This window comes from Trachemys scripta, chromosome 2, assembly GCF_013100865.1.
Source record: "Trachemys scripta elegans isolate TJP31775 chromosome 2, CAS_Tse_1.0, whole genome shotgun sequence".
NCBI classification, from domain to species: domain Eukaryota; kingdom Metazoa; phylum Chordata; order Testudines; family Emydidae; genus Trachemys; species Trachemys scripta.
The window spans coordinates 57,496,026-57,523,253 of NC_048299.1; the positions used below are offsets into that span (position 1 = coordinate 57,496,026).

General features: G+C 42.7%; 1 protein-coding gene across 10 annotated transcripts in view; it reads right to left on the minus strand.

The window, feature by feature from the left end:
• Positions 1-27,228, minus strand: part of RAPGEF5 (Rap guanine nucleotide exchange factor 5) — a 217,429-nt gene that overhangs the window by 57,027 nt on the left and 133,174 nt on the right. Inside the window, exon 1 of one of the 10 annotated variants that reach the window (XM_034760606.1) lies at positions 24,946-25,242. The exons of 8 other annotated variants lie outside the window; for them this stretch is intronic. The gene's annotated coding sequence lies outside the window, so the exon portion shown is untranslated. Of the gene's footprint in view, positions 1-16,338; positions 16,538-24,945; positions 25,243-27,228 lie in introns of those variants that run through there. One more of the 10 variants, XM_034760607.1, reaches the window with a different exon arrangement.

The window sequence follows — 27,228 nt, forward strand, 5'->3', positions numbered from 1 at the left end:
CAACACTCCCGCTAATACATCCCAGAATTAGGTTTCCTTTTTTTTTTTTTTTTTTTTTTTTTGCAAGTGTTATGCTGTTGACTCATATTTAGCTTGTGATCCACTATGACCCCCCCCCCAGATCCCTTTCTGCAATATTTCTTTCTAGGCAGTCATTTCCCAGTTTGTATGTGTGCAACTGATTGTTCCTTCCTAAGTGGAGTACTTTGCATTCGTCCTTATAGAATTGCATCCTATTTGCTTCAGACCATTTCTCCAGTTTATCCAGATCATTTTACATGACATGGCTCAGAACAGACAGACAGACAGATATGGCCAATATATTAAAGCCTCTCTAACTGTGCTGTAGTACCCCTCTGTATTGATCACCATCATATTTCACAGTAACTAGCAGCACCTGTCTAAGTATAGTATTAGTTTGATGTAACAGAGCACAATATTTAACATAAAATTATCCCTTCTTTCATAATCAAACACTAAATTAAGATCAAATTCAAGAAGTTCCCAGTGCTGTCCTGGGAATACATCCTCTGACATTAAAACTATTATAGCATACTTTAAATGGGAGACATTCTTAATACAGATACCCAGTTTTACTTTCTTAATTTATCATTTGTATTTACTTCTTTATTGAATGAAGAATAGAATTTGAAAAAGACTCATGACAGAGACATCAATGGCAACAGCTGCAACTTAATCTCTGATGAATAGATAGATCAATCGATAGATAATGACTCCAATCCTGTAGTCATTGTGTACAAAATATTCCTGTTTTCTTCAAAAAGTCTAACTGGATCAATGCATTTACTATTCAATTCAGAAGCTGGTCTAAAAAGACTCCTAATAAAAAGATACACATTTAAAACCACTTGCATGCATATTAAAACCATGCAATTCTTTAGAATATTTATTTCTATCATTTGTTAAACTTAGTAAAAAATATTATTTTTGTGTAGGAAGCATATATCCCAAACAAAAAGGCATTATACAGAGCTTGTACTCTAGATAAAAAGGACATCATTCAATCTGATCCATCTCTTTTCGGCGATATAATGCAACTATTAATCTGAAAGGTGGTTTTCAAAAACAGTTCTTTGGAAACTGTTGTTTGTGGCATCAAGAACTACATCTAATCCCATATCCTAGTTCTTTACTAAATGGTTCAATTGTGCAATGAGCTTTATGAAAAATAAAAAAATGCATTTGCAACAGGTTATTTCCACAATGACTTTATGAACAGTTATACCTACAGGCAACTTATCAGTTCCTACAATATGTAAATAACATGTTGACAACCATGAAGCTTTGAGACAAAATAGAATTAAATACTACCTAACTGACATTTTTAAAAAAATGAACTTTGTATCTATAAGCTTTTACTGGGCTAATGTAATTATAAGAAAATGCTGTAAACTTTATTGTACTAATTAGCACTAAAACCATTGATTTGAGATATTGTTCTGGACATTTCATTGCCTGTTAGGTTCTCCAGGATCATCAGCTCTATATTTTAACTTTATGCAAGAAATACATTGTATATTTTTGGGTAGAAATATTTTTTAAATTGAAGAGTTATTGCAGGGAAGATTTGAGTTTGCTTGCCTTGACCCTTCCTAGAATAGCTTAAAACTATTTATAATCTCGCCATACATTTTAAAGCTTATGATTCCCATCTAATCTACACACAAGAAAATAAACATACATGGGACAGACATGCTTCCACCTCAATTCCATAACATCCTTGAATGGCTGCTTGGAGATCCAATACAATATTATGATACACAAGATCCTCAGCTGGTGTAAACTGTCCCTTTTCCATTGACCTCAACAGAACCAGGGGAATTCATACCAGTTAAGGGTCTGCCCCTAGTATACAGCATCTACTTTTCTCTCCACGTGCAGAAGAGATTTATGTGGGTAGTTCCTATCTTTTAATTCCGCCCCAAAAAGATGATATACCACTAAGCCAAACAAATTATATATATATATAATATAATATATATATATATATATACACACACACACACACACACACACACACCCCTCTACCCCGATATAACGCGACCTGATATAACACGAATTCGGATATAACGCGGTAAAGCACTGCTCCGCGGGGGAGGGGCTGCACACTCCGGCAGATCAAAGCAAGTTTGCTATAACGCGGTTTCACCTATAACGTGGTAAGATTTTTTGGCTCCCGAGGACAGCGTTATATCGGGGTAGAGGTGTATAGTGTGTGTGTGTGTGTGTGTGCGCGCGCAATCCACAAGCACCGACAACAAGAAAAGTTCATAAAATAGGATTATTGTAATGCATCTATAGGCTAAGCCTCTCTAAATTGTGTCTCAACTTGTTTAGAAATTAAACCCCCTAAAGGAATATTTTTAAGAAAGAGTCTATATGCTACATGTGATCCAGTAATAGATTCACTCATCTGTTAAATTACTTTAAAACAAGTAAGCAAAGGAAAAGTGCTTTTGATAGACAACATCCTAGAATAGTAATTTAATCTAAGTACAGAACAGTAATGATAATATTTAAAACTCTTTGCATCACTTAAATTCCCCAATATATCACCATTAACTATAACTACATATTTTCTCTTCAGATGTGCTGTAATTTAAATAGTTCTGCAAGGGTTTTACACAGTGCACAAACACTATACCCAGGGACCCAAGAAATAAATGCACAGCAGTGTAATGTGTGTAACAACAGGCTTTAGTGGAACTTGAAGTTAAATTACTTTTACCTTTGGAACCCTAACATTTGAGTAAGGACCACATCTGGGTGAACACTGCAAAAAATCTTATTTGAAAACCTTTTGGATTTTGAAATAATTTGCTTTGACCAGGCTCACATCCCTTGTGGTTCACTTTCTGTGAATATTTGTTTGATTGAGTTTATTGGCATGAATGGTGGTGAAAAGCAAATGTTACTGCATGCATGAGTATTCATGGAAACAGAAGTCTGAGCTATGTCAAATGCCTAACCTGAATAATCAAAATTAGACAAAGCCACGACTACACTAGGAAAATATGAGCATCCTGTGTAAACAGCAAGTAATGTATAAAAAACATGGTAGCTGGTCAGGGTTAGTCCTAGAGTCCCATCTAGGGTTAACCACAACCAGCTACATTTTTTTAAACACATGACTGCCCTTGTCCACACTAATGACAAATTAATATTTAAGATCATGTTAGTTAACATAGTTTCTAACATGATGCATTTTCTCAGGGCAGGTCATCACTACCCACCGGATCGGTGGGTAGTGATCCATCTACCGGGGGTCAATTTATGGCATCTAGTGTAAACGCAATAAAATCGATCCCCGATTGCGCTCCCCGTCGACTCCAGAACTCCAGATCGTGAGAGGCAGAGGCGGAGTCGACAGGGGAGAGGCAGCGGTCAACTTGCTGCCATCCTCACGGCCAGGTAAGTCAACCTAAGATACGCCGACTTCAGTTATGCTATTCGCGTAGCTGAAGTTGCGTATCTTAGGTCGACCACCCCCCCCCCACACTAGTGTAGACCTGGGCTTAGTCTAGACAAGGCCCAAGACAGCTCAGATAGCAAATATAAAATATTCACAGTGATCTGTTCACAATTAGTCCATAGAGAAAACCATATTTGTAAAACACCTCTCTGAATACTTTTAAACAACAAGTACATTCGAGCAAACAATGATCTGCTGGCAGATAACCTGCAAGCAGAAAAAGAGGCTAAGTCTGTCACATAAATTATTTATTGCAAAGTATTTGTTCAGCTCTGCTAAGGACAATTTACATGAGTACAGTTTTGAAGGAGTAAGGGTTCTAAGTGTGCAATTCAGTTTGATCAAATATGAACAGAAATCTTTTCAGAGTTTTCTAGTTGAATCACAGTTGATTATAAAAAAGGCAGTGCCAATCAAAGCACTGTTTCTTTTACACTATATTCCATACACCTCTAAAAGACAGTGATACTTGGCTTTGAAATACACACCACAGCTTTTAACTTTCACTCTTCTATGTACCAGTTTCTGCATAAATTTGTAATACTTCCAACATTTTGTATCCTGATCATATAGGAGCTGCTACCTTCCCCTGGTTCTCACAAAAAAATGTTTTTTAAGATTTGCAGCAAATAGTGAAAATAAAATACATGCTATATACACCTCTACCCCGATATAACGTGACCCAATATAACACGAATTCGGATATAACATGGTAAAGCAGCGCTCCAGGGGGGTTGGGCTGCGCGCTCCAGAGGATCAAAGCAAGTTCGATATAACGCAGTTTCACCTATAACGCGGTAAGATTTTTTGGCTCCTGAGGACAGCGTTATATCGGGGTAGAGATGTATACTTGAAATGGCATGACAGACTTATGGACAAAGAGGGACTACTTTCAAAGGATGCTTTTTATATACATATATATAGTGAGTGTCTACACTGCTGCAGCATTTCTAGTAAAGACATAGCCTTATGCTTTCTCTGTTGTGCATCTTAATGGAGCTTTAAAAGGCCTGAAATTGTCTTCAGAATTAAATATTTCAGTAGCTGCAAACTAGTCACATACTTCGTAATAATTGCCTAACCAAATAAAGGAAAACTGGGAGGAACAAAGAAAAATTAGATTGACGGCTAAAAGGAAATGTTTAAATAAAAAATTCACAAAGAGACTTCAAAAGAAATGGCATCACAGACTTCTGTACAAAGAAAGACTACTTTCAATGCAAGCTGTGTGTGTGTGTGTGTGTGTGTGTGTGTGTGTGTGTGTGTGTGTGTGTATTAAGATGCACAACAGAAAAAGCATAAGGCTATGTCTTTATTAGAAATGCTGCAGCAGTGTAGACACTACAGCAACAGAAGGGGTTCTCCCCTCACTATAGTTAATCCACCTCCGTGAGATGTGGTAGCTGGGTGAGTGGACCTAGCATTGTCTACACTGGGGGTTAGATCAGCTTACCTACATCACTCAGAGTTATGGCTATTTCACACCCCTGGGCAACATAGCAGGATCGACCCAAGTTTTTACTATAGACTTGGCCTAAGTTCAGTGGGGGTACTGCTCTTGCTGCTCCTTGGGAGCTGCCATAAGCAATAAGCACACCTCAGTAAATGTGCATGATAACTAAAGCTCTCAATATGGTGTTTGAGGCATAAGAAGAATATAAAATAAAGCATTGTGTGTTTTGGTACTAATCATCAATCTGTTTAAACCAACTTCTGTTTGAGGCTGAGTCCCATATGATGCCTTGGTTATGTGATTCAGAGAGGAGCAAAATGCTTCCCTTGGCTCCTTGCACCACCACAGTCTCTCCACATAGGAGACACAGGATTGGAACTCCATAGGAATTGAGGAGAGCCAAGAAGCAGCAGTTGGATGTGGGATGCTTCTCTTTGTGGAACAGGAATTTTCTAGTGGAAATTTGTGCCAGGTTACTGTTAGTGGTACTAGCAATAACTCCTCTACAAGAGGAGTTGCAAGCTTGTAGTCTGTAGGCATAGGGTTAGAGCCAATGGCAACATGGCTCCCTTAGTGGAGAAGAGGAGCCCAGAGTCATTCATGGAGTGGATGACCCTTCACAAGTATAGGCTGCAGATCATCCTCCATGGGCTTCTTAGAGAATCCACAGAATCCCCTGCTGTCACCCAGCTGTGTCCTCTTCCTCCTTTGGCGCCCCACACTCTTCCCACTTGAGGAGACAACTCCCCAAGTTTTAACTCGAGGAATGGGGACACATGTTTTTCACTCCCACAAGTTTGAAGGATAAGAGGGTAGGATATGACCCATACATGGGGTCTGTATACTTCAGTTCTTTTTTCAACTAATTTTTTATCTCTTCCCCAATCCCTTTAATAGATGTGGTATCAATTACTAAGGCATTAAACATAAATGAATGAATAGTTTTGTAGCCTGAAAACTTCCAGATCACACAATTAGTGATAGAGATTATATTTATTACTATCTCCAAGACTTGAGACGCATTGCTGTTCTTAAACTCTGATGTCTCCCCACGCTACTAAAGCAGCCCAAAGCACCAGTGGAGCACAGGTATTGGTTTAATAAACATGAGAAAAGACTTCAGCCAAAGCAAAGATGGCCCTGTTAAATGGTTACCAGTTTCTATTTACTAATCTGAATTAATTTGAAGATACTGAGTGAAAAATAACCCACAATACAGTTACAGCTATACAGGAGGAGAAAGTGAGGAATATATGCAGGGAAATATTGCCCAAAGGTTTATGTTACAGTAATTTTTAATAGACCAAAACCAGAGGTGAAAGTAAGCCAGTCCGGTCTGGTACAGTGTACCGGCAAGAGCCAGTACGCCGTGCTGGACCGCACCGGCTTCCGCGGCGGGAATGGGCTGCTTGGTCCTGGTCTGCCAGCGCCCCAGGGAGCAGTGGCTAGCAGGGAGCTCAGGGCAGACGCAGTCAGAGAGCGGCTCTGGCCCCGGGCCAGCTCCCCCAGCCAGAGGCTTGTACCCCGAGGGGCTGGCCGAGCGCTAGCAGCCCTTGTGAGTTGGACACGGGGCTCCCAGGGGCTCTGCCCTGGACTAGGTGGGGGTCGGGTTCAGTGACTGAATGGTCCCTTTGGGGTTGAACCGACTCTTGGACAGGGTGGGGGTAAGGTGTTCTAGGGGCAGCCAGAGCCCCCCGATCAGAGCTGAGCAGCCCCTCTTTGCCCCAGCACATTTCCTCCCAAAGCCGCTCCGAGCCCCTCCAGCGGGGGGGAGTCCGATTTGCCCAAGGGAGGCAGCTGCCGTGGGGCAGCCTGGCTGGTGGCCAGGCCAGAGGCTGGGCCAGGACTGGAGCAATCACTGCTTGGGGAGCGCTGGGGCAGGACCCAGAGCCCCAGCAGCGGGGCAGCCCCGGGCCCACGCTGGAACAGGGTCCAAAGCCCAGGAGCTTGTCCATTCCTAAGGGGGAACCAGGGGAGCTCTGGGCTGGGCCCTTCTGCTTCCAGCGCGAGGGCTTGGCCCTGCTTGTGCCGGCATGAGCGGGGCTGGGCCTGGCATAGGGGTCAGGCTGCCTTGCCCAAGGACTGAGCTGCCCAAGCTGTGCCCACCAAGGGCAGCCTGCAGAGTCCCCACATCCCTGCAGGCAGCGTGAACTACTAGCCCTGGCCAGAGGCTGCATCGCTGCGGGGTGCCACCATGCTCACCCCTTCCAGGGAGGGGTCCCAGGCTGGCCAGGGCCCCAAATCGGTGCTAAGCAGGGCCAGTGCATGGAGCAGCTCCAAGCTGGGATATTTACTGGGGCCCAGACCCAGCGTCCATTGCCCAAGCAGCTCGGTGCCCGGGCTGGGGCCAGAATTTAAAGGGTCAGAGCTCCCCGCCACTACGGGGAGCCCAGAGCCCTTTAAATCCGTCCCGCAGCTCGGCACCCGGGCTGGGGCCGGGATTTAAAGGGCTCGGAGCTCCCGTGGCTGCGGGGAGCCCAGAGCCCTTTAAATCCCGCCTACAGCTCCAGCGACTGGGCTGGGGCTGGGATTTAAAGGGCCCCATAATTTGTCCCTGAGCCCTGGGGGCTCCCAGCCACCTTTGCAGCTGGGAGACCCGGGTTGATTTAAAGGCCCTGGGGCTCCCAGCCACAGCCAGTGCCCCAGGGCCTTTAAATCTTGAGAAGCCCCACCTCTTCCGGTTGAGGCCACGCCTCTTCCAGGTGAGGCCACGCCCTCTCAGGACTCCAGCAGTACCGGTAAGTCCTGTAAATTACTTTCATCCCGACCAAAACCAAAGCACTCTGCTAAGTAGCTGAAATAAAATATAGCTATAAATATGTAAAGAAGGCAGCACATCAGAATTAAGAAAGGCTACAACTTTATCAAGTTAAGCAAAACTTCATTGTTACTGATAACATTATTCAAAAGATCCCCTTTCTAACCAAATATGATGGTCTTAAATGCAACAAGAGATAACTTGAAAATCCATTACATTTTGCCCTTGTATTTTGGTAATCACTTTTTACAGAGAATAATTTGCCTTGCTCTGCTTCTCACCTCCTCTGCTTCTGCTCTTCACAATGGCATTAAATTGGATAGTTGAGAATAATGTCAGTGCCACACAGGAATAAACAAAAGGAAGCTTTAATTATTGGGGATACAAGTCAGATAAAAAAACATATTTGTGTTTAATTAATTCAGCTTTTAGGAATGTTTCTTCTAAAAGCAGCAGCTTCTAACACTGAGCCAACACCAGCTACAAACAGTACTCAAAATTATAAAGTCCTGTCTTGTTCTTAAACAGTAGCAAGACGACCATCTCACCATTACAAAGCTATTGGAAGGAAGAAAACAGGAGCATTTTTTTGCTTCTAGTCCCTCAGCGATGTAGCTTTGAATACACAGGAGTCACTGTCATTGCTTTTTTTATTGTGCTGATACCAAACAGACAATGCCTCTTTGGAATACCGGGCTTTAATTTGAGAAATTTTGTCCAATTCTTTTTTTTTTTTTAAACCCCATATTGTCTATCAGGTAAAATTAAAAATTAAGTACTGGCTATTCCTAGGTAGGTCACACTTAGACAGCAACTGAAAGAGAGTGAAAGGAACCTCTTTCTCCAACTGGCATATGCATCCAAACAATGCAGACCTAGCTTTCTTGAGTTGGAGCTGGCTAATACGACCAGCATGGTCACAAAGGGATGTGGCCAACAATATTGATGTTGCCAGGGCTCTTTTTCTTTCCTCTCCCTCCCCCAAACAGCTGATGATAGACATTGGGGAGTGCATGCTGCTCCTTTCACAACCAAGCGTAAGGAATGTCATACTGCATGCTCTCTCACTTGCTTTGAGACTGACGTTACACTCCATATTCTTTATGAAAATATGCTTATGATATGATATGACATAACAGATATACGTTAAGCAAGGTGGCGCATGTAAGATATCATTGAAAAGGTTGTGATTTACTGAATGTGATTATCCAATTTGCATACCTGTATTATTTCTGTATCTGAAGTTAAGAATATTGACCATGTATCTGTATTTCAAATGTGCTACTTTGGGTGTCGCCCACAACTAGTCCTTCAGATACAACAATCAAAAATCCAGACAGGGCTGATGGCCTATTAGGAAGAAACAACAAGACTGTGAAGATACTAATCTCTCTCCTCCCTGACACTACCTAGGTCAGGTGGTCCTGCCACCTGGTTCTAAACACTATCTTGGACTTCAAGTAATTTTCCACTCATAGGAGGGGGAAGTCAAGTTTGAGAAACAAAATGCTTCCCGCCTATGTAAATTCTATTTAAGGCTGGGAAAGAAGGCATTCCAGACTCTCCTTCATGGCCTACCCAAGAAGAAGGACTGCTGAAAGAACCTGAAGGGTCAAGAGACACTAAACTGAAGGGAAAGGCAGGGGTAAGTCCACATTGAGGCAGGGGTCCAGTCTGTAAGAAGAAATAACTAGAACTCTGAGCTACAGAAACTCTGCATCCTGCCTAATTCAACATTTAGTGTGAGAAGTTACATATTGTAACCTATTTCTTTAGTGAATCAAGCTTAGTTTGTGTGTTTTGTTTTATTTTGCTCAGTAATTTGCTTTGTTCTGTTTGCTACCCCTTTAACCACTTAAAATCTGCCTTTTATAGTTAATAAAATTTGTTTTGTTTATTATTAAACCCAGTTTCTGTAATTTCTAATGCGTCGGGGGGGAGGGGAGAGAAGAAGTTGTGCATATCTTCCTCCACGTTAAGGGAAGGGGTGAATTTATGAGCTTACGTTGTACAGATTTCTCTACAGCGCAAGACAATATATCTCTGGGTCTGCACCCCAAGGGAGGTGGACACCTGAGGGCTGGCGGCAAGTCCCTTAAGCTGAGTCTTTCCAGAGCTGATCTTAGTGTCTGTGTCTTTCTGCAGTGGGATGTGGCCCTGCCTGTGTGTGTGTGTGTGCGCTAGAGGAGGCTTAAGAGCCTAGCTCAACAAGACTGGGTAAAGGGGGCCCATGCTGGCAGAACAGGCGGGCTCAGTGGTATCTCAACACATCAAGTGGCATCTTTAAGGGAGCAACCCGTCACAGAGACATTCTGCCTATGTTTGCACCTCTCTTTGGCTTCTACAGCTTCAACTAGTTCTGCAGAGAGGAACAAGGACACAATTTGGCTCAAAGTACTCATATAACTTTGACAATGTGATAGTGAAGTTAGTAAATTTATAGCAGGAACTGTTATGGATTTCACTCTTGATAATTATTCAACTTGGGACAATCTCTTCCCTAAATCAATCCAAACCTGCCAAAGTATGGTGGCTACTGATGCCTCCTAGTGATTGTGGCTAGGGAAATGAATTAACTTTCTTATTAATGTTACTATCATATCCATAATGGGTTGTTGGAAGGACTGTCAATATTTTTTAAATCAACATTTTAAATTATAATTATAAACTGGAGAAAGTAGCTGTGAAGAAGATATGTATCAAGGATATGCTAAATGGCTCATCATTTCTTACTCTATAACAGTGAACATGATGGGCCATTTGCTTTTTAAAACAGTATCTGACTTGACACAGCAACTTTTCTCAGCTTCCTCTATAGGACTCTTATTTTCTTTTTCTTAGCTTCCTTATTATTTGTGTCTTTCTATTCATACACAATTTTTAAAATCTTGGTTATCTTTTCATTGTTATGCATCTCTTTATTTTTATTGTAGTAAAATAGTTTGAATGCTAAAAAATAATTTCCACCAATACACAAAAAAATCTGTACACTTTTTCTGAAGATTGCCTATGTTATAGTGTTTTACTGAGACGAATAGCTGCTCATCTTATCAGTTTTCTTTGAAAACTCAGCACTATTCTGAATTCAAGTCAATTCCTTTATACACCGAAGAATTCCATTGTGAATAGTTATGCGAGAATTACAAAAGATTTAGGGCTTTATTTAGACTTGTACTCCACACTAAGATGGATTATCAGAAAGTTTAGATAAAGTATTGGAATTTGAGACTTTTCAAATGTATACAAAATAGATATGCAGCTTCCTCTGACTGGGGGTCTTAGGAAAAGTGCAAGAGTCCAAAACTGCACAGAGTATGCAAAAAAGAGAAGAGATTGCCCAAATGAGCAAGCTGCATGAATTCACAGGCACAAAATTAAAACTTTTCTCCTTCACAGGTTAAAAGTGTCCTTAGACAACATTATGGTCCCAATTCTGCAACTCTTACTCACACTGAGTAGGGGTACTCATTAGTGAGTAAATGCTACTTATATTGAATAAACTATGCAGATTCAGCCCCTTTAGTTGCACAACTGGCTCTTGAGAGAGAGAGAGAAAAGATAAAAATCTTATTTTCCCAAGCCTAGGTAATTATTAATGTTACTAATTCATCAGTTTCTCCCTCCACCTGAAAACTGATCCAAAATTTTGAGCCAGCTCTATATATTCCTAATCCTCACACTTGCAATTCCAGAGCATGACTCTTGTGCTACAGTGCTACACTGTGCTGTGATTCCAGCAGCAGAAAGTATGAAGGCAGCTTCCTAAAAGCAGCAGTATCAAAAGCATCAACATGATAAACTGCATCAGTTCTCCCAACTTGTAATAAGAAGCCAAGCAGTCCCTGAGCCCTATGCACTGGTGAAGGCTCTTTGTTTATTTTTAAATACCATATAAAATGTTCAGTCTCTGTCAAGACTTGTATTTTCCCCCTTACATGTTTAAATAAATAAAAAAAAAGTTTGCCAAACCCCTATTCAACTATGTAAATAGGACCAATGTTGCCTAGACTCTTATACACATCTTGGTTCTTTTTCACTGCTGAGTAACAGGCAGCCAATAACAATTCATCATTCATCAGGGACAGGGCAAGGTGGTAGAAGAAAAATGTGCGCTGCTTCTGGAGTCGTGATGGAAGAGTATTGCTCAAAGATTCTAGATACTGGATCAGACCCCTGGTCCATCTAGTCCAGTATCCTGTCTCTGACAGTAGCCAGCCCCAGATGCTTCAGTGAAAAAGAAGTACAAGAAACTTGGCAGTAGACTGATTAGTATAATTATGAGCCTCATCCTAATCCCTAATAGTTAGAGATTGGTTTAAACCCTGATGTATGAGGTTCCCACCCCTTGTACAACTTTTTTGCATTACCTATGACAAATCTGGATATTCTTGTTATCCACATAAACCTTCAGTCCCTTTTTGAATCTTAAATTCTTGACCTCTATGACATGCAGCAATCAGTTCCAGTCTCCATTACATTTGGAGTGGAAAACTATTTCCTTTTATCAGTTTTGTATTTGCTACCTTTCAATTTATTAAAAGGCCCTTTTTGTTCTTGTGTTCTGAGACAGGGAGAGAAGAGGCTCCCAAACTCCCTTCTCTAGGCCATTCATTATTTTATTATTTCCTCTCTGATTTGTCTGCTTTCCAAGGTAAGGAATCTCAACCTTTTAAATCTCTTTTCATGTAAGTGTTTTTCCAGGCCCTTGATCATTCTCACTGCCCTTCTTTAAATCTCTTTGGGTTCTGCAATATCCTTTTGGAGATGGGGTGATCAATACTGTACACAGAATTCTAGGTGAGAGCATAGCATTGATTTTACATAATGGCATTATAATATTTTCTGTGTTTTTTTCCATCCCATCCCTCATGCTTCTTAACACCTTGTTTGCTTTTTTGCCTATATCTGCACACTGAACAAGAACTGTCAATGATGCCCAGAACCCTTTTCCAAGTTGATACGGGTCTATGTATAGAATAAGCATCAATTTGGCCCCTTGTGTATAAAAATATTTTTTGGCAAAAAAAAAAAAAAAAAAAAATGTACTGGCATGTGAACTGGGTCATGTAAACACCTTTAGTTGTTCAGGAATTACATGGCACAAGGGAAATAGCTGCTTGCTTGTAATGTACATGCACTGGTCACATTTTCAACATATGTGGCCAAATTCTGTTCTTGCACATGCAATGTTAATCTGAAATAACACTTACTTTCTTTGCTTTTTTCTTCTTCTTTTGGACTGGAGAAAAATACTAGCTGGTAATAATCATTTTGGAAATTGTTTTATGTTAATTCCAAGGGCCAAATTCTCTTCTCGTTTACTTCAGTGCAAATTCAGAGTAACTCCACATAATGCCATTGTGCTGCAATAACTCATACCTGTGCTTTCACTCTTTTTTTTTCCTAATTAGTGTTCTCATAAACCTGTTATATAAAATGTGCAAATATTCAAAAACTCTTTGGAGTTATGCCATTCCCCTCATAAATTTCATGATGTGTAAAATCTTTAGGGAAACTTAGTTTATTGAATTATGAAAATTGTAAAATTCCACGGGAAAAGTGTCGTTCACTTGTAGGTCCTTATGGAACTTAACATGACATTTATTTTTCATGACGAAGACACTTATGATGAGTATGTGTCAAATCCTGATATCTTCATGCACTTGCTATTCCAATCAGCACTAGCTAGAGTTCTGAATGAAAAAGGGTTGAGTAAGAATGTATATCACCCTTATCTTGCAGAATTAGCAATTTTTATATCACATTTAGTGACTGAGTCTGCAGCCCTACACAGACAAAAATTCTACTGAAGTGAACGGGAGTTCGTCCTTTGCAGGAATTCAGGTTTGGATTAGTAGGGTTACCATACGTCCGGATTTTCCTGGACATGTCCGACTTTTTGGTCCTCAAATCCCTGTTCAGGAGGAATTTCCAAAAAGGCGAACATGTCCAGGAAAATAGGGAGGCATGGTAAGGGAACCGCCTCCTCCCCAGGGTTCAACTTTCCTGGCTCCCGCCGCTCTCCCCAGCGCAGCAGCCGCCGGAGCCCAGGAGGAGGCGGCTGCAAGCTGGGATGCCGTCGGCCAGCGCTGTTTGGCCAGGGCCAGGGCCGGGCCGGAGCCGCTCGGCTGGGGCCGGTGGTGCTCAGCCGCTGGCTGGAACCGGGGCCCAAGCCGAGATGGGCCGGAGCGACTGGGGTTGGGGGTGCTCGGCCAGGGCCGGAACCAGGGTCCGAGCCAAGCTAGAGCAACCGGGCTGGCGGTGCTCAGCCGCTGGCTGGCAACCGGACCGGGACCCGAGCCGAGCAGGAGCAACCGGGACTGGGGGTTCTCGGCCAGCCCCTCTTGGCCGGCCGCCGGAGGGAGCCGCTCAGCCGGGGGGGGGGGGGGGGGGGGGGTGGAGGGCACGGACTGGGCCGCGTCTCCTCGCGCCACCCCCCACCCCAACCCCAGCCCCAGCTTACCTGCTGCCTGCCTGCCTCAGGCTTCCCGCGAACATTTGATTCGTGGGAAGCAGGGGAGGGGGAGGAGCAGGGGGCGGAGCGTTCATGGGGAGGGGCGGGGCTGGGGTAGGGAAGGGGCGGAGTTGGGGTGGGGCTGGGGCCCCTTGGAGTGTCCTCTTTTTCAGGGGCTCCAATATAGTAACCCTAGGATTAGGAAAGAATTCTCAGAGGAAAGGTTAAAAATATTATTACTGTTCAGGAACTTTTTAAGCTTGCTGGTCTTTTGCAGTTACATGTGGTATATTTACAGCTGAGCAAACAGATCTTTGTGTTTCAGTAGAAATGATGCTGATTACTTACTGTTCTATAGGGAATAATCCTTTTTGCTATTTTAAATATTCACTTATTGGGTTGAAAGTAAATTAGATGAGGGCTGTAGCAAACCTTTTTAGACTTGCAGCACTTTCAAGCTTGATAGATTTTTGTCACCTCTCTAACTCTCTTCCAGAAAATGAAAAAAATTATAATCATGCCTCAAGGCAGAATCTATCAAACAGAGTTTTGGTTTAGAAAATATCATGCAATGCTCTGAAACCTTTCAGCAGTGCAAATGCATGTCCAGCAAGTTGGAGCTAGAAGTCAGTAAATTGACTGATCTACAGAAATGGGAAAACAATTTGAGAGCAATTCTTTTGCACGGTAGAAGCTTCTGGATAATTTGTAATTCCACAGTAATTTATTATAGATCTACATTTGTCTCTTAATGTTAGTGGTGAATGCAGAATGCTGTTAGGGTTTGATATGGTGGGACGCTGAGCATATCCTACAAGGTGTTGAGTATTCTTAACTTTCATTGAGCTCAGCAAGTGTTGAAGGCACTCAGTACCTTGCAGGATTATGCCCTAAAATAAAATCAAACAGTCTAAAAATGCTATGCTAGTATAGACACAGTATGAAGCAAAAATGAAAATTATCTTGAGAAAGAAAGGTCAGTGGAAAAAGAACATCAATGCATAATCTACTGAAAATGTATTACATTAATTACAGTAGTTATGTCATCTAACCACTGAATCATTGAGAATTCAATGCATAAAAAAATAATGAGCAAGTCATTTATTTCTGACATTAGTGAGAAGAAAAAATATCAGGGCATGATGTTAACATATACCACCAGAATATTTTTTTAATGATACAAAAATCAGAACAGGGAATAATTCATAAGGTCATCTTCAAATTATTTCTGGCATTACTTTAAAGTATAAAGAATTAATCAAAATTTATTTTGTCTGGTAAAGTCAAATATCACTTTAAAGTTGCATTCCAGTTGCAGCTATCACATCTGTTGGAGCAGTTTCTTATTTTGTTAGAGCAAGAGAAAGCACTGAAACTACAGGCAGATGGCAAAAATGTCAAATTTGTCTGACTTTAATGAAGCACTAATTTTTCCAGCTAGACTTCTTTTCTGAAAGTAGGATGTGACCCAGTGATTAATATGCAAACACAATAGTGCTTTTTGAAGTTATTGGACAAATCTACTACTTCATATAGGTTTTGAAGTATTAATGGGAAAAAAGTCTATAGTATTCATGCCGAGATACTGCCAGTATCACTTTCTATTAACTAATGTTGACTACAGCAACTTTAACACTGAAGTTCTCAGTCTATTTACAAACTTTAATTGCCATGAAACTGAGATATTTTAAAGCATGCACTAAGTAAATATACTACCATAGTTACAAAACACAGAGGAAACTTAATCAGAAGAGAAGAGTTGCAAAAGACTGCAAGAAAACAATGTGCATCTCCACCTTTCACTGATTGGTTATAATAAGCCAACCAAGCCAGGTTTGCCTGGGGCCAAAGGTGTAATTTGACTTCAATATTTGGGGCAGGTAGCTCCAGTCAGGCCAACAGGACTGTGTACGTGTGTGTGGGGAATTCAATGCCTGCCCAGTTTGGGAGAGCAACGCCTCCCCTGCAAGCAACCCGGCCCACCCCCCCAATTACACCCAGGCCTGGGGCAACAGGAAAGAAGACAAAAGAATGATATGGCTCCCTCTTATCTTCCCACTGCAGTCCATCTGTCTGGTGGTGCAGAAGAGATAAAGAAATGGCAATAACAGCATGGATGGATGGCTTGCCCCCACTTGTTGATCACCATGTAGCGGGGGTAAACCAGCTTCCTTACTCACCAGCCTGTCTCTATGAAAGTCATAAAAGTGATTGCAGGGCAGCTTCTCACTCTTGCCTTGCACCCGGACTTCACTAGATCCTTGCCACCACTCTTGTCTCAAATAATTCGAAGAAAAGCAGCCATCAGCCGCCTGGACTGTCTGGCCCTCATCAATGACAGCATTCCAGGTGCCACAGCCAATGCCGGAATACCATTCCACCTCTTGATTGTCACGGTCTCCTCCTCACATGGCTTCTGAGATGCTTGGCCACAGCAGACTTTGTTGCCTAGTATGCATAGCTCTCACACACACTTACTCCCTTGACTGACAGCAACCCATATAAAAGGGTTGCATAATCTGCCTCTTCTGACGTTACAGCTCCAGTCATGCTGATTCCCACGTGGTAGAGGATGAGGCTCCCATGCCACAAGATTTCCCGTGGCTGCTCAAGTCTTTCTTCCAAGCTCTCCTCCACATTCCCAGCCTGGTGACTCCTTGAGCAACACACTGAGAAAGTTAGGTAAGCTAACAAGTAGGGGTTCAGGACTGGTCAGACAGGCTGATAATGCAGCAATCATTGTTTGTGCCATTTCCTTTTCCAATACACTGCCTGCACTCCGAGTCCTTTCTGAGGTCCCGAATGGGACTTGGCTGTTCTGCCTATACTGGGTTACTTGTTTCCAACAGGAAGCACACCCAAGTAATACAAAACAAAACACTGCAGTAAGTGCAGGCCATCTGGTGACTGGCCCCTTCCATAGTTTACCAATGTTGAATCAGGATTTCCCTTTTGGATGCGGTCCTTAATAAACCTTGGGTTAGTTTAGGCTGATTTATCCCTTCTCTTACACTAAAGAAGCTTTGTCAATGACTCTGTTGTCATCCAAGGACTGCAAAAATCCAGTATTAGTCATTTGAACGGGTAAATGTAGGACCCTCCTCACCAAATACAACATTAAATTTGCTTTGTTGCTTCTGCCATTTCACCCTGGGCACTTTAATTTATTAAAAGTTGTCTTTGAAGTAGCCTTTCTACTATGATAGACCCATGTGCTACTAGGACCTCAATCCTGCAAAGAATTATGCACATGCTTAACTTTATGCATTATCATAGTGTGTAAAGTTAAGCATGTATGTAAATCTTTGTTGGATTGGGGGCCTATGTTCCCAGGAAAAACCTGCTATAGTATAGTTTGGGAAGCTGGCATCAAAATACTCAGCTATTATTTAAATAAATAATAACGTTTTCATAAGAATATCCTGTGACATTCTATAACTTGGGGAAGCACCCTATAGCTCCATATTCCTCATTTACATATAATTGTGATATTACATATAAAGAATGCCATGTGAGGTATCATGGGAAAGGTTATGATCTGCTGAAAGCCATTGTTCCATCTAAATAGGTATATAATTAATACATATTAAATTATAAGAATTGTGTTGTATGGTTTTCACTAAAATAGGCTGTGGGTTTGGGAAGCTCCCAGATACTAGCTCTCCAGAGATGACAACAAGGGAAGAGGTAACCAGTGCCTGGGTGGGTGCTGAACGGACATCACCAGCCATTGTCCAGCAGAGGAGTTATAATTCAATGACTCACTCACAGGAGACAAACAGGGATATTGCTTCTCCTTGTGACTCAGCCCACCAGATCTGCCTGGATTTATGTTTACACATGGACTAAGGATATAAAACAGAACACATGCTTGGCCTTTGCTCCTCCCCCCACCAATTCTGCAAGCAACAAGGATGCTCAGAAGACTTAAGACTCCAACGGAGGAGACTGGCCCAGGTTTCAAGGGGGAAACCCAGGGCCGTCCTTACCCATAGGGAAACTATGCAGCTGTGTAGGGCACCAGGAAATTTGGGGCACCAAATTGCCCCAAATTTCCTGGTGCCCTATGCAGCTGCGTACTGCTCCAGTGACCAGCCTGATCCCCCGGCTGGCTGAGCCAGCCAGGAAAGCTCCCCTCCGCGCTCACTCCACCCCTTTCTCACAGCCCCCACCCCTGCTCTGCACCCACCCCACCTCTTCCCCAAAGCCCCCGCCCCTGCTTCACCCCCACCCTGCCTCTTCCCACCCTGCCCCCACTCCACCCCTTCCCCTGAACTACATCGCAGGGGACTGCAGCAGGGGTCGGGCGCACCCTGTACTCACCGGGTGACGGAAAGTGGAACGACCCGGCCCCAGCCCACTCCACTCTGCCGGCTTGTGCTGGGGAGCAGTTTTCCCCCATCTCCAAAGCCTGCCCCTGCCCCCCCCCCAGACCTTGGGCTCAGCTCTCCCCCCCACCCCCCGCAGAGGCCCAGGGCCAGCCCCTCCCAACCCCCTGTAAGGGGGGCTGTGTAGGGCACCACAACGTCTAGGGCTGGCCCTGGGGAAATGTGTATTATGAACTGCAATATCCAGCGGGATGAGAAAAATTGCTTAATCTAGATGTTGCCCTGTCTAATAGGGTTGAGAGTTTAGACTGCGTGCTTATATTTTATTTTTTATTTTGGCAACCACTCTGACTTTTTGCCTATCACCTATAATTACTTAAAATTTATCTTTTGTAATCAATAAACTTGTTTTACTGTTTATATTTACCAGTGAGTTTGCCTAAAGTATTTGGTAAATCTGCTCAGTGTTTGGTAAATCAAACTTTCCATTTATTAATTGGTTCACCACTTCATCAACTTGCACTTCTTGAGCAGTGCAAGACGGAATATTCCTAAGGTCCATGGCGCAGCCCATGCAGCTCTTACTATGGCTGGGCTGCGACACCCCCCCCCCCGACACCCCCAGCCAGAGCCGGGTCCAAATAAGAACTGCGGGCAGCTGTGGTGAGCCACGGACCCTCCTGCCCTGGAGGGTGGGGCGGTCACGCAGGGAAGGGACATGGGCCAGGACTACTCTCGACCCTCACATCCCAGGCAGGTGGCGGATTCACAACATGGCACCCCACAGCTACCCAGGCTCCCCAGCCTCAGTCCAGCTGCCGGCCTGGCCAAGATGGGGGGGTGGGAGGGTGGGTCCTCAAGTGGACAGCCTAGGCCCATCCATTTTCAAAAAGTGGGAGGGCCATGGCCCCCTGCCCCTCCCATTGCAGTTCTCCTGTTTCTTCGTCTTTACCTGTGCTAGACACAGGAAATGGAGCAAGTAGGGAGGGAAATATGTCTTTAAAATGCATCTCAACCTTCTAAATTCTGTCCCAGGACTGCTCTAAATTGTACTGGTTTGTAATGGCTCTCTGTGGGCCATTATGCTGGCAAAGAACAGCTGGACCCCCCCTCTCTCCCCTTCCCACCCTGACACTCCTTAAGGTAGGGGGGTTCAAAAAGGAAATGGGGTACTTTTGGGGGATTTGTTCCACCAATTGCTTTAAGGCCCTTTACACTGATCCACAACAAAGAAGACAGTCAGTGCCTTCTAGTGGGAACTCAATTCTCACCGTCTTTCTCTGGATCATGAGATCCAAGGTGACAGCTTCCTGCATAACTATTAACATGTCATTGGTTTTCAGACACTTTAAAAATGTTATTAGTGATTTACTCCTCTTTGTAATTAGATTCAGTGATTAGAAGATACCACATTGAATCTTTCTAAACGTCTTGTCAGCAAGGAGGAAAAATAGAGGATAAAGATATAATTACTTCTCTGCACATATCTCCAATCCTCTCAGCAAGAGATTTTTAAATAAAGGGCCCAGGACCTCCCTCCATCTCTGTACATGATACTTCCCCCAAACCTGTGGAAGCTTCTCTACAGGGCTCCAAAGGATTCCAGCACCATAGAGCTGGAGAAGGCATGGAATAGGGAAACTGGCTGGGTTTCTCCATATTCCCACGGTGAAAAACAGAGTCATTACAGCCTGAGGCTTTATTAAGTTGTGCTGCTTTTTCTCTTGGTGATATAGCCTGCCCCTCTTCCCACTACCGGGATTCTGGGAGAAGCCATGGCAGGGGGAGCCCCTGAAAGCATATGCCTTCTACCGCAGCCATGTTTCCTGGGAGTCAACACAAGTCAGCAAGAAGGGCAGAGACATGGGATGTCCACGAAGAAGCCTCTTGTCTCCTGCTTACCTTGGGGTATCTAGTGGTTAGGAGGATGGTTAACCACAACAGCAGCGAGGAAAAACTGCATTCCCCTTCCAAGACTTTATAGGAAATTCCCCAAGTTGAAATTTGCAGTTGCTTCTCTCTCACAGAAGGAAGCATTAGACTTGGGCACTTTCAGGGCTTGTCTACACAAACATTTAGTTCACGGCAAGCTAGGGTGCGAATTTACCCTGCACGAGCCTGCTGCGGACCAACTGTCCACGTGAATCCTGCTAATGCACACTAATAGTTCCTTACTGTTCTTTGATCTTCTCCCTTCAAAGAGGGGCAGATCAAAGTGCACAAAGGGACTGTTAATGCATGTCAGCAGGGTCCACAACGACAATTGGCTATTGCAAAATAAATTCACACCCCAGCTTGCCACAAACTAAGTTTGTGGAGACAAGCCCTAACACTCCTTTTTAAATAACTGGCTTTCAACAGAACTCCTTAAATATGACAGATTGCTATGTAAGTGCAGATTAATTAAGGGACACTAATCTTAGCTTGATATGCAGATATAACACTCACTGGTGCTAAAAAGAGCTATATCCTCACAAAGTGAACCTCCCACCCCCATTCCCTAAAAAGTTATTTACATATGCTCTACAAGTGGTTTTGGAAGATAAGTAGTTCTAGCCTCACTCCATCCTAGAGCCAATGTTCCCAAAATTCAATACAATAGCAATGTAGAAAGTGCCACTTTGTGAAAAGTGTCTTATTTACAGGTGTAGAGACTGGAATCCAAGAAATCACAAGGACAGCATGGGTAGAAACCATATGACTCTGCCCTTAGCAATGTATCTCTGCCCTGTTCTGGAGGACAAGCTCTAGTGGTTAGTGGTAAAGGGGCAGTCTCCATGGTCAGTCAGTCCTTTTGTACTGAGAATTACAAGATGGGTGTATTTACTGCCCAGTGAGATGGTAGTTTGACATGGCCACCTGCCTCCATGAATTCATTTCACATGGGCCATCAAATGGTCATGAACTAACACTAAATCACAAATTGAACCAATGACCTATAAGAAAAAGGCTATGTATCTAGTTACCAGTTCCAGGAATCACTCAGGCCCCCTTCAGAAAAAGAGTTCTTTGTTAATAACTGTGAAGCAGAAAGAGGCATGACAATGGAGGTATTTTAACTTATTAGAAAACAGGTGGGTTCTGCAGAGTTTTGAGGTACTCAAATTGTTACCTATCAATACTGCAGATCTCTTGCTGGTATATACTCAAATAGGAAGTCAGAATTTCTCTAACTGCCTATTACGTAGTTATCTTTAGAGACAGCAGGGTTTAGGTGCGGAGATGAGGTAAAGCAGTGGTCAGTTTAATATTGTAAATGTTACCATTTGCCCATAGCTAGAGATTTCCATTCTATTCCAGGATATTTTTTTAAAATGTTGCAAACTTACTGTTGCTTGGAGAATGTTAATGAAGTGCACACCAGGGATTTGACTAATGCTACTTGGAGTAGGTTTTTTGCATCCAGTTTATGGCTGTGTAGTCAGTATGATGTACCAACATCCACAACAACAAACAAAATCACACAGACAAGGCTTTACATTGATCAGTGGGAGGGAGTGCCAGTTTCCAAGCACAAAGGTTTCATTATTTTGTTGGCAATGGAGCTCTAAAATCACATTTAGGAAAGGGCAAAAAAGACATCAGGATTTGTCTTTCTATCTACTTAATTTTTCTGTTTATCTATTCTGTCCATTTCAGAGATCTCTGCGAGTAGATCAACAAATACCCACAAATGCTAGGTAATAAAGAGGCTGGGGAGAGCTGAAAGAACAGCTTTGATTGTTGAATTCAGAAAAAAGCTCTAAGGGCAGGAAAAGGAGGGATAATGGAATTTGGAGGAGGTGGGGCATAAAGAAAAAAATAGAATTAAGAAGGTCAATAAAAAGCCACAGTGGCTTCATTTAAAAGGCACATATCATTCCCCATGTGAGCAGTATGACCTCTTGGTGTTTACATCTCTAATTTTAGCAATTTGCAGCTCTATCAAGGTTCAAGTTCAAACGAAAGAAAATCACAATTTGGTTCAAAATGCTGTTGCAGCAAATCAGCAGCAAATTATTGTAATTAATAGTCATCAAAATGAGATCACTCAATGGCCCCTCTTGTCTACATTGATTTTTGCACCATTTACTTTGCCCCAAAATTTCTCTGGCTGCATCCCCCTTAACATATCTTTTTAACTGCAGAGACAGGATACTGAGTTTACTTTGGAAAGATGTGACAGATATTTCTGGACTGAGAGAAGGTCATCTTATGACTTCAGTGACACTCCACCGACTGCGATTGGAGCTGCTGTCACAATCACAAGTCGAGCAGCTATTTTTCCACCTTGTCTAAAAAAAAAATAATGAAAAATGAGATATGCAATTTATTTTGTTTCAGTAGCTGATGTTATTCCAAATATTTCCTTTTACTAGAACTAGTAACATTCAAAAAGGTTGGTGACACTGAGCATGCGATGCTTTGGACTCCCTGATTTCAAAAGGCACTATTTCTGGCTGTCAAAGTAGCTCAACTCTGCTCTCATTTAAATCAGTGGCAAAACTCATACTGATTTCAGTGGTACAGGTCTGGGCCCTAAATGCACAACTTATAAAATCTCCTCAGAGATGCTGAGCACCCTAAAGTAGTGCTTAGCCCCCTTGAGGATCAAGTCTCTGCTCCTAGAGCATGCATTGTGAACATACGTGGGTTTCCGATGGCCCTCTAATTCACAAAGCTTTTGCACTGGGCCAACAGCATCTTGCTCAAATATTTCCTTTTTTCAGAAACATCTGAAGTTTCATAAAAGTGTTCCCATTAGAACCATCCAAAATTAAACACAGTGTTTGAATTCTCTGGTCTGTACCATCTGCCTAATTTCAATTTAAACTGGCTAGAGATTCCACAGGAGAATTATCCCCTTCATAGGAGAAATATCTGCTTGTGTTGCTGCTTCCTACGTCAGCTGCCCCCTCAATTAGAGAGAGGAAGTGGCATATCAGGGGACAGTGCATAATGGAGCTGAGCACTATTACAGCTGATGCTCAGCTGGTATAAGCTCTGAAGTGCATGCTAGTGGTGGAAGTTAGAAAGTAGCAATGGGTCCTGCTAGCTTCCACCTTGGGCCGGCACCAGGCACCAGCTTAACAAGCAGGTGCTTGGGGCGGCCAAGGGAGAGGTGCAGCACCTGCTGCAATTCGGGGGCAGCAGGTCCCTCGCTCCCTCTAGGAGCAAAGGACCTGCCGCTGAACTGCTGCCGCCGATCGCGGCTTTTATTTTATTTTTTTTTGCTTGGAGCGGCAGAAATGCTGGAGCCGGCCCTGCTTCCACTGGAACCAGGTGGTGGAGGATCAGGACCGGTTCCCTATGGCCACCACTCTACAGCGTCCAAGCTGGATGTTTTAAATTAAAGTCTGTTTCTCTTGCATTAGTTTACATAAGCCATGGTAGGGATTTTGTAGGCAATGCTGTATTTGTACACTTGTTTCAGAGTGTGCTGTAGCAGAGGTATTTAGTGTTGAAGAGCAATTCGAAATTTTGCAGTTACTTTTGGGGGATCCTAAAGAAACTGTAAAAGGTCTAACTACTCATTTGCAAATTACACATACAGAATTAACCTAAAACTCCATTTTAATCAATAATCTCAAACTATTTGTGAGCAGTGGGGGGTTTTGTGAGGAGAGAGGGAAAATTGTTGGTTTTTTTTTTTTTTACTTCTTTTTAGGTTAGTTTCAGCATAAGGTCTTAGTATAGAAAGGCTAAAGTGAGGGCTGGAAAAGAAAGCAATTGCACCAGTACAGTATCCACAAAGATATCACAAAGATCAGTAATAATAGATTGCAAGATGCAGATCTGTTAACGTAACTGTGAATTATAGTTTGGCTGTAATCAAAAACAGCGCTGCTCCTAATCACAAAAGGCGAGGATTCTGGCTTCTGCATAGCACAAAACTGTTCGAACTGTGGCCTCCTTATGAGGAATTGCTGAGGAAAGGGTGGAGAGCATTAATAGCAGGGGAGAAAATTTAGTTTATAGAAAATCTTTGTAGAACAGATTTGTTTCAGGTTTTTAATGAACATACTATAACTTAATGCAGATCCTTATTCTGTGAGTGAGTCCTTCCTTCACATGCTGTGGGTGGGTAATGAATGTGCTCTTTTTCATTTCTCAGAAAACTCTAATCTCACAAAAAAATCATTGTACTATAGCAACTCTGAACCCAGACTACACTGGAAACATTGGAATTCCCTGAGTACAGTGCATGGGCTGTATTCTCTGAAAGCAACATTCAGTATTTCATGATATAGTTTTGTGTGTTTTCAGCATACTTATGTAACTCCAACTCCCCACTCTCCCACAATCACAAACTTATTTTCTAATTAACCTCTAAGAAGGCACAATTCTCAAGTTATATAACATTACAGGGAGGCCTTAGGAAGAAGCTCTATGTTCTTTTATATGAAATGACTTCCTACTAAATAGCTACGGCAAAAGGTGCTAAAGTCATGCATGTTCTATGAGTCAATGTACACTCACCCTCTTTTGTCTCAATGGGCCATCAACCTTCCTAGGGTTCCTTTGCGTTGTACAGGAGCAACACAAAAGGAGAACTGATGAGCAGGCTTTGCTTTTCAAGACCATGCACTCCTGGGTGAATAGCTTCAGACAGGTGGTTTCTCAGGTAAAAAGCGCAGAGGATAAGGCAGGAAAGAAACACTGTTTTAGCAGTTAGCTTGGAGGGAGAGTCAAAGACAACAGAGGCCCATGCAGGGCCGGCTCCAGGCACCAGCCTGGCAAGCAGGTGCTTGGGGCGGCCACTCCGGAGGGGGCGGCACGTCCAGCTATTCAGAGGCAATTCGACGGATGGTGCCTACTCCCGCTCGGAGCGAAGGACCTCCCTCCAAATTGCCGCCGCAGATCGCGATCACGGCTTTTTTTTGGCTGCTTGGGGTGGCCAAAACCCTGGAGCCGGCCCTGGGCCCAAGAGAGCTGCCTCTTGGTAAAGTGCAGTGGTGCAAAGATTGGCTGAGGACACTAAAAGAGGGAATTGTCAGTGTGTTGTTTGTGACCTCTTCCATTCAAGGAACAAGACTTGTGTACATTCTGCACATAAAAGAATTGTACCAAGAATTACTCTGCTGTGTCTCCCAGTTTCGGCTCTAACAGCAAACTGAGTTGCAAGGCCACAGAATCTGCTATTAGTCAAGAAAGGGGCAACTATATGTTTTCCCAAGTAGGACTGATAGCATTAAATCCACTGTATGTATTATGGATGTGTAATGTGATATGTAATGCATCGTTATTGGTTTAGGAGCAAAATCCAGACCTAAGTATAAGGAATTGTAAATTACATAACAATAAGTGGGAGGAAAAGGATTAAGGGAATATAAGAAAGTACAGAGAGCCTCAAACCCCTCTCACACAGGTTTTACACTGATCCAGTGAGAGGAGAACCAGGCCTCAAGGGGCACACAGAAGGTAAAATGTACACTTCTGATTTACCTCAGAGTTTGGCCATATATTTTTGTTTTACTTTCTTAAGGCCCAATACACCTCTACCCCGATATAACACTGTCCTCGGGAGCCAAAAAATCTTACCGCATTATAGGTGAAACCACATTATATCGAACTTGCTTTGATCCACTGGAGCGTGCAGCCCCTCCCCCCTGGAGTGCTGCTTTGCCGCGTTATATCCAAAATCATGTTATATCGGGTCGCGTTATATCGGGGTAGAGGTGTATTTGGTGGTTCTTCCTTGCATTCATCAGTAGAGCCCCCCCCCAGAGGACAACAGTTCCATTTTGTGGCCACTTCTGAGGTTTTGACATTTGTTTTCATTCCATATTGGAATATATTATTGAAAGAGAATATTTAGCTGAAATTTCATTTAGTCAAAAATGTCCAAACCAGCTCTACTGAACAGGAAATATAATGCATGTCTGTGTGTATTACTGCAATGCGCTGCATATAGGGCTCTATAAGGGGCTGATCTGTGGCCTGCAGCTAGTGTAGAATGTGGCCATGAGAATTAAGCTGGGGGTAGCAGAACAGAATCTGCCTATCCACCACTTTGCCCCTCTGAACCAGCAGCTGGTGTACGAACTAAATCCAAATCCTTCATTGTAATTTTTCAAAGCCATAAATGGACTTTATCCTACTGATATATTTGAGCTTTTAGCTCCATATATTACATTTCAGGAAGAATCCGAGAGGTCCAAAGATTGTGCAAAACTGCAACTTATATCTTTGCTCCACTGTCTTGTGTCTAGGGAAATTCCTAAACCCTTAAACTAAGGAGTGCTATGGGCCTATTTAAAAAAAAACTATCTGAGTTTACTTTTTGGAAAGGTAAGTGGCATGGCATATTGATTAGATTGTAAACCTATTTGATCTTACCAGTTCTGAGGAAATAATAATAATAAGAAGAAGAATCAGGAAGGCAAACGCTGCATTTGGAAGACAAACATCTGGCAACTCAAAAATGCCTCCCTCAAGACAAAACTGAACGTGTACAAAACAATTGTTATCACCATCACATATAGCAGTGAGACATGGCAACTGACCAAGAAAGATACGCAAAAGCTGAATGCATTCTATCACAAATGTCTGAGAAGAATATTGGGAACAACACAGAGAGATCGGAAGATGAATGAAGAAGTCAGAAAAATTACTGGACAAGACACCCTCTCACAAATAATCTACAAAAGAAGACATCAATGGCTGGGACATGTGCGGAGAATGGAAAAAGAATGCTTACCAAATACCGCCCTGGAATGGAAACCAGAAAACGCAAGAAGAAAAAGAGGAAAAACATGGACA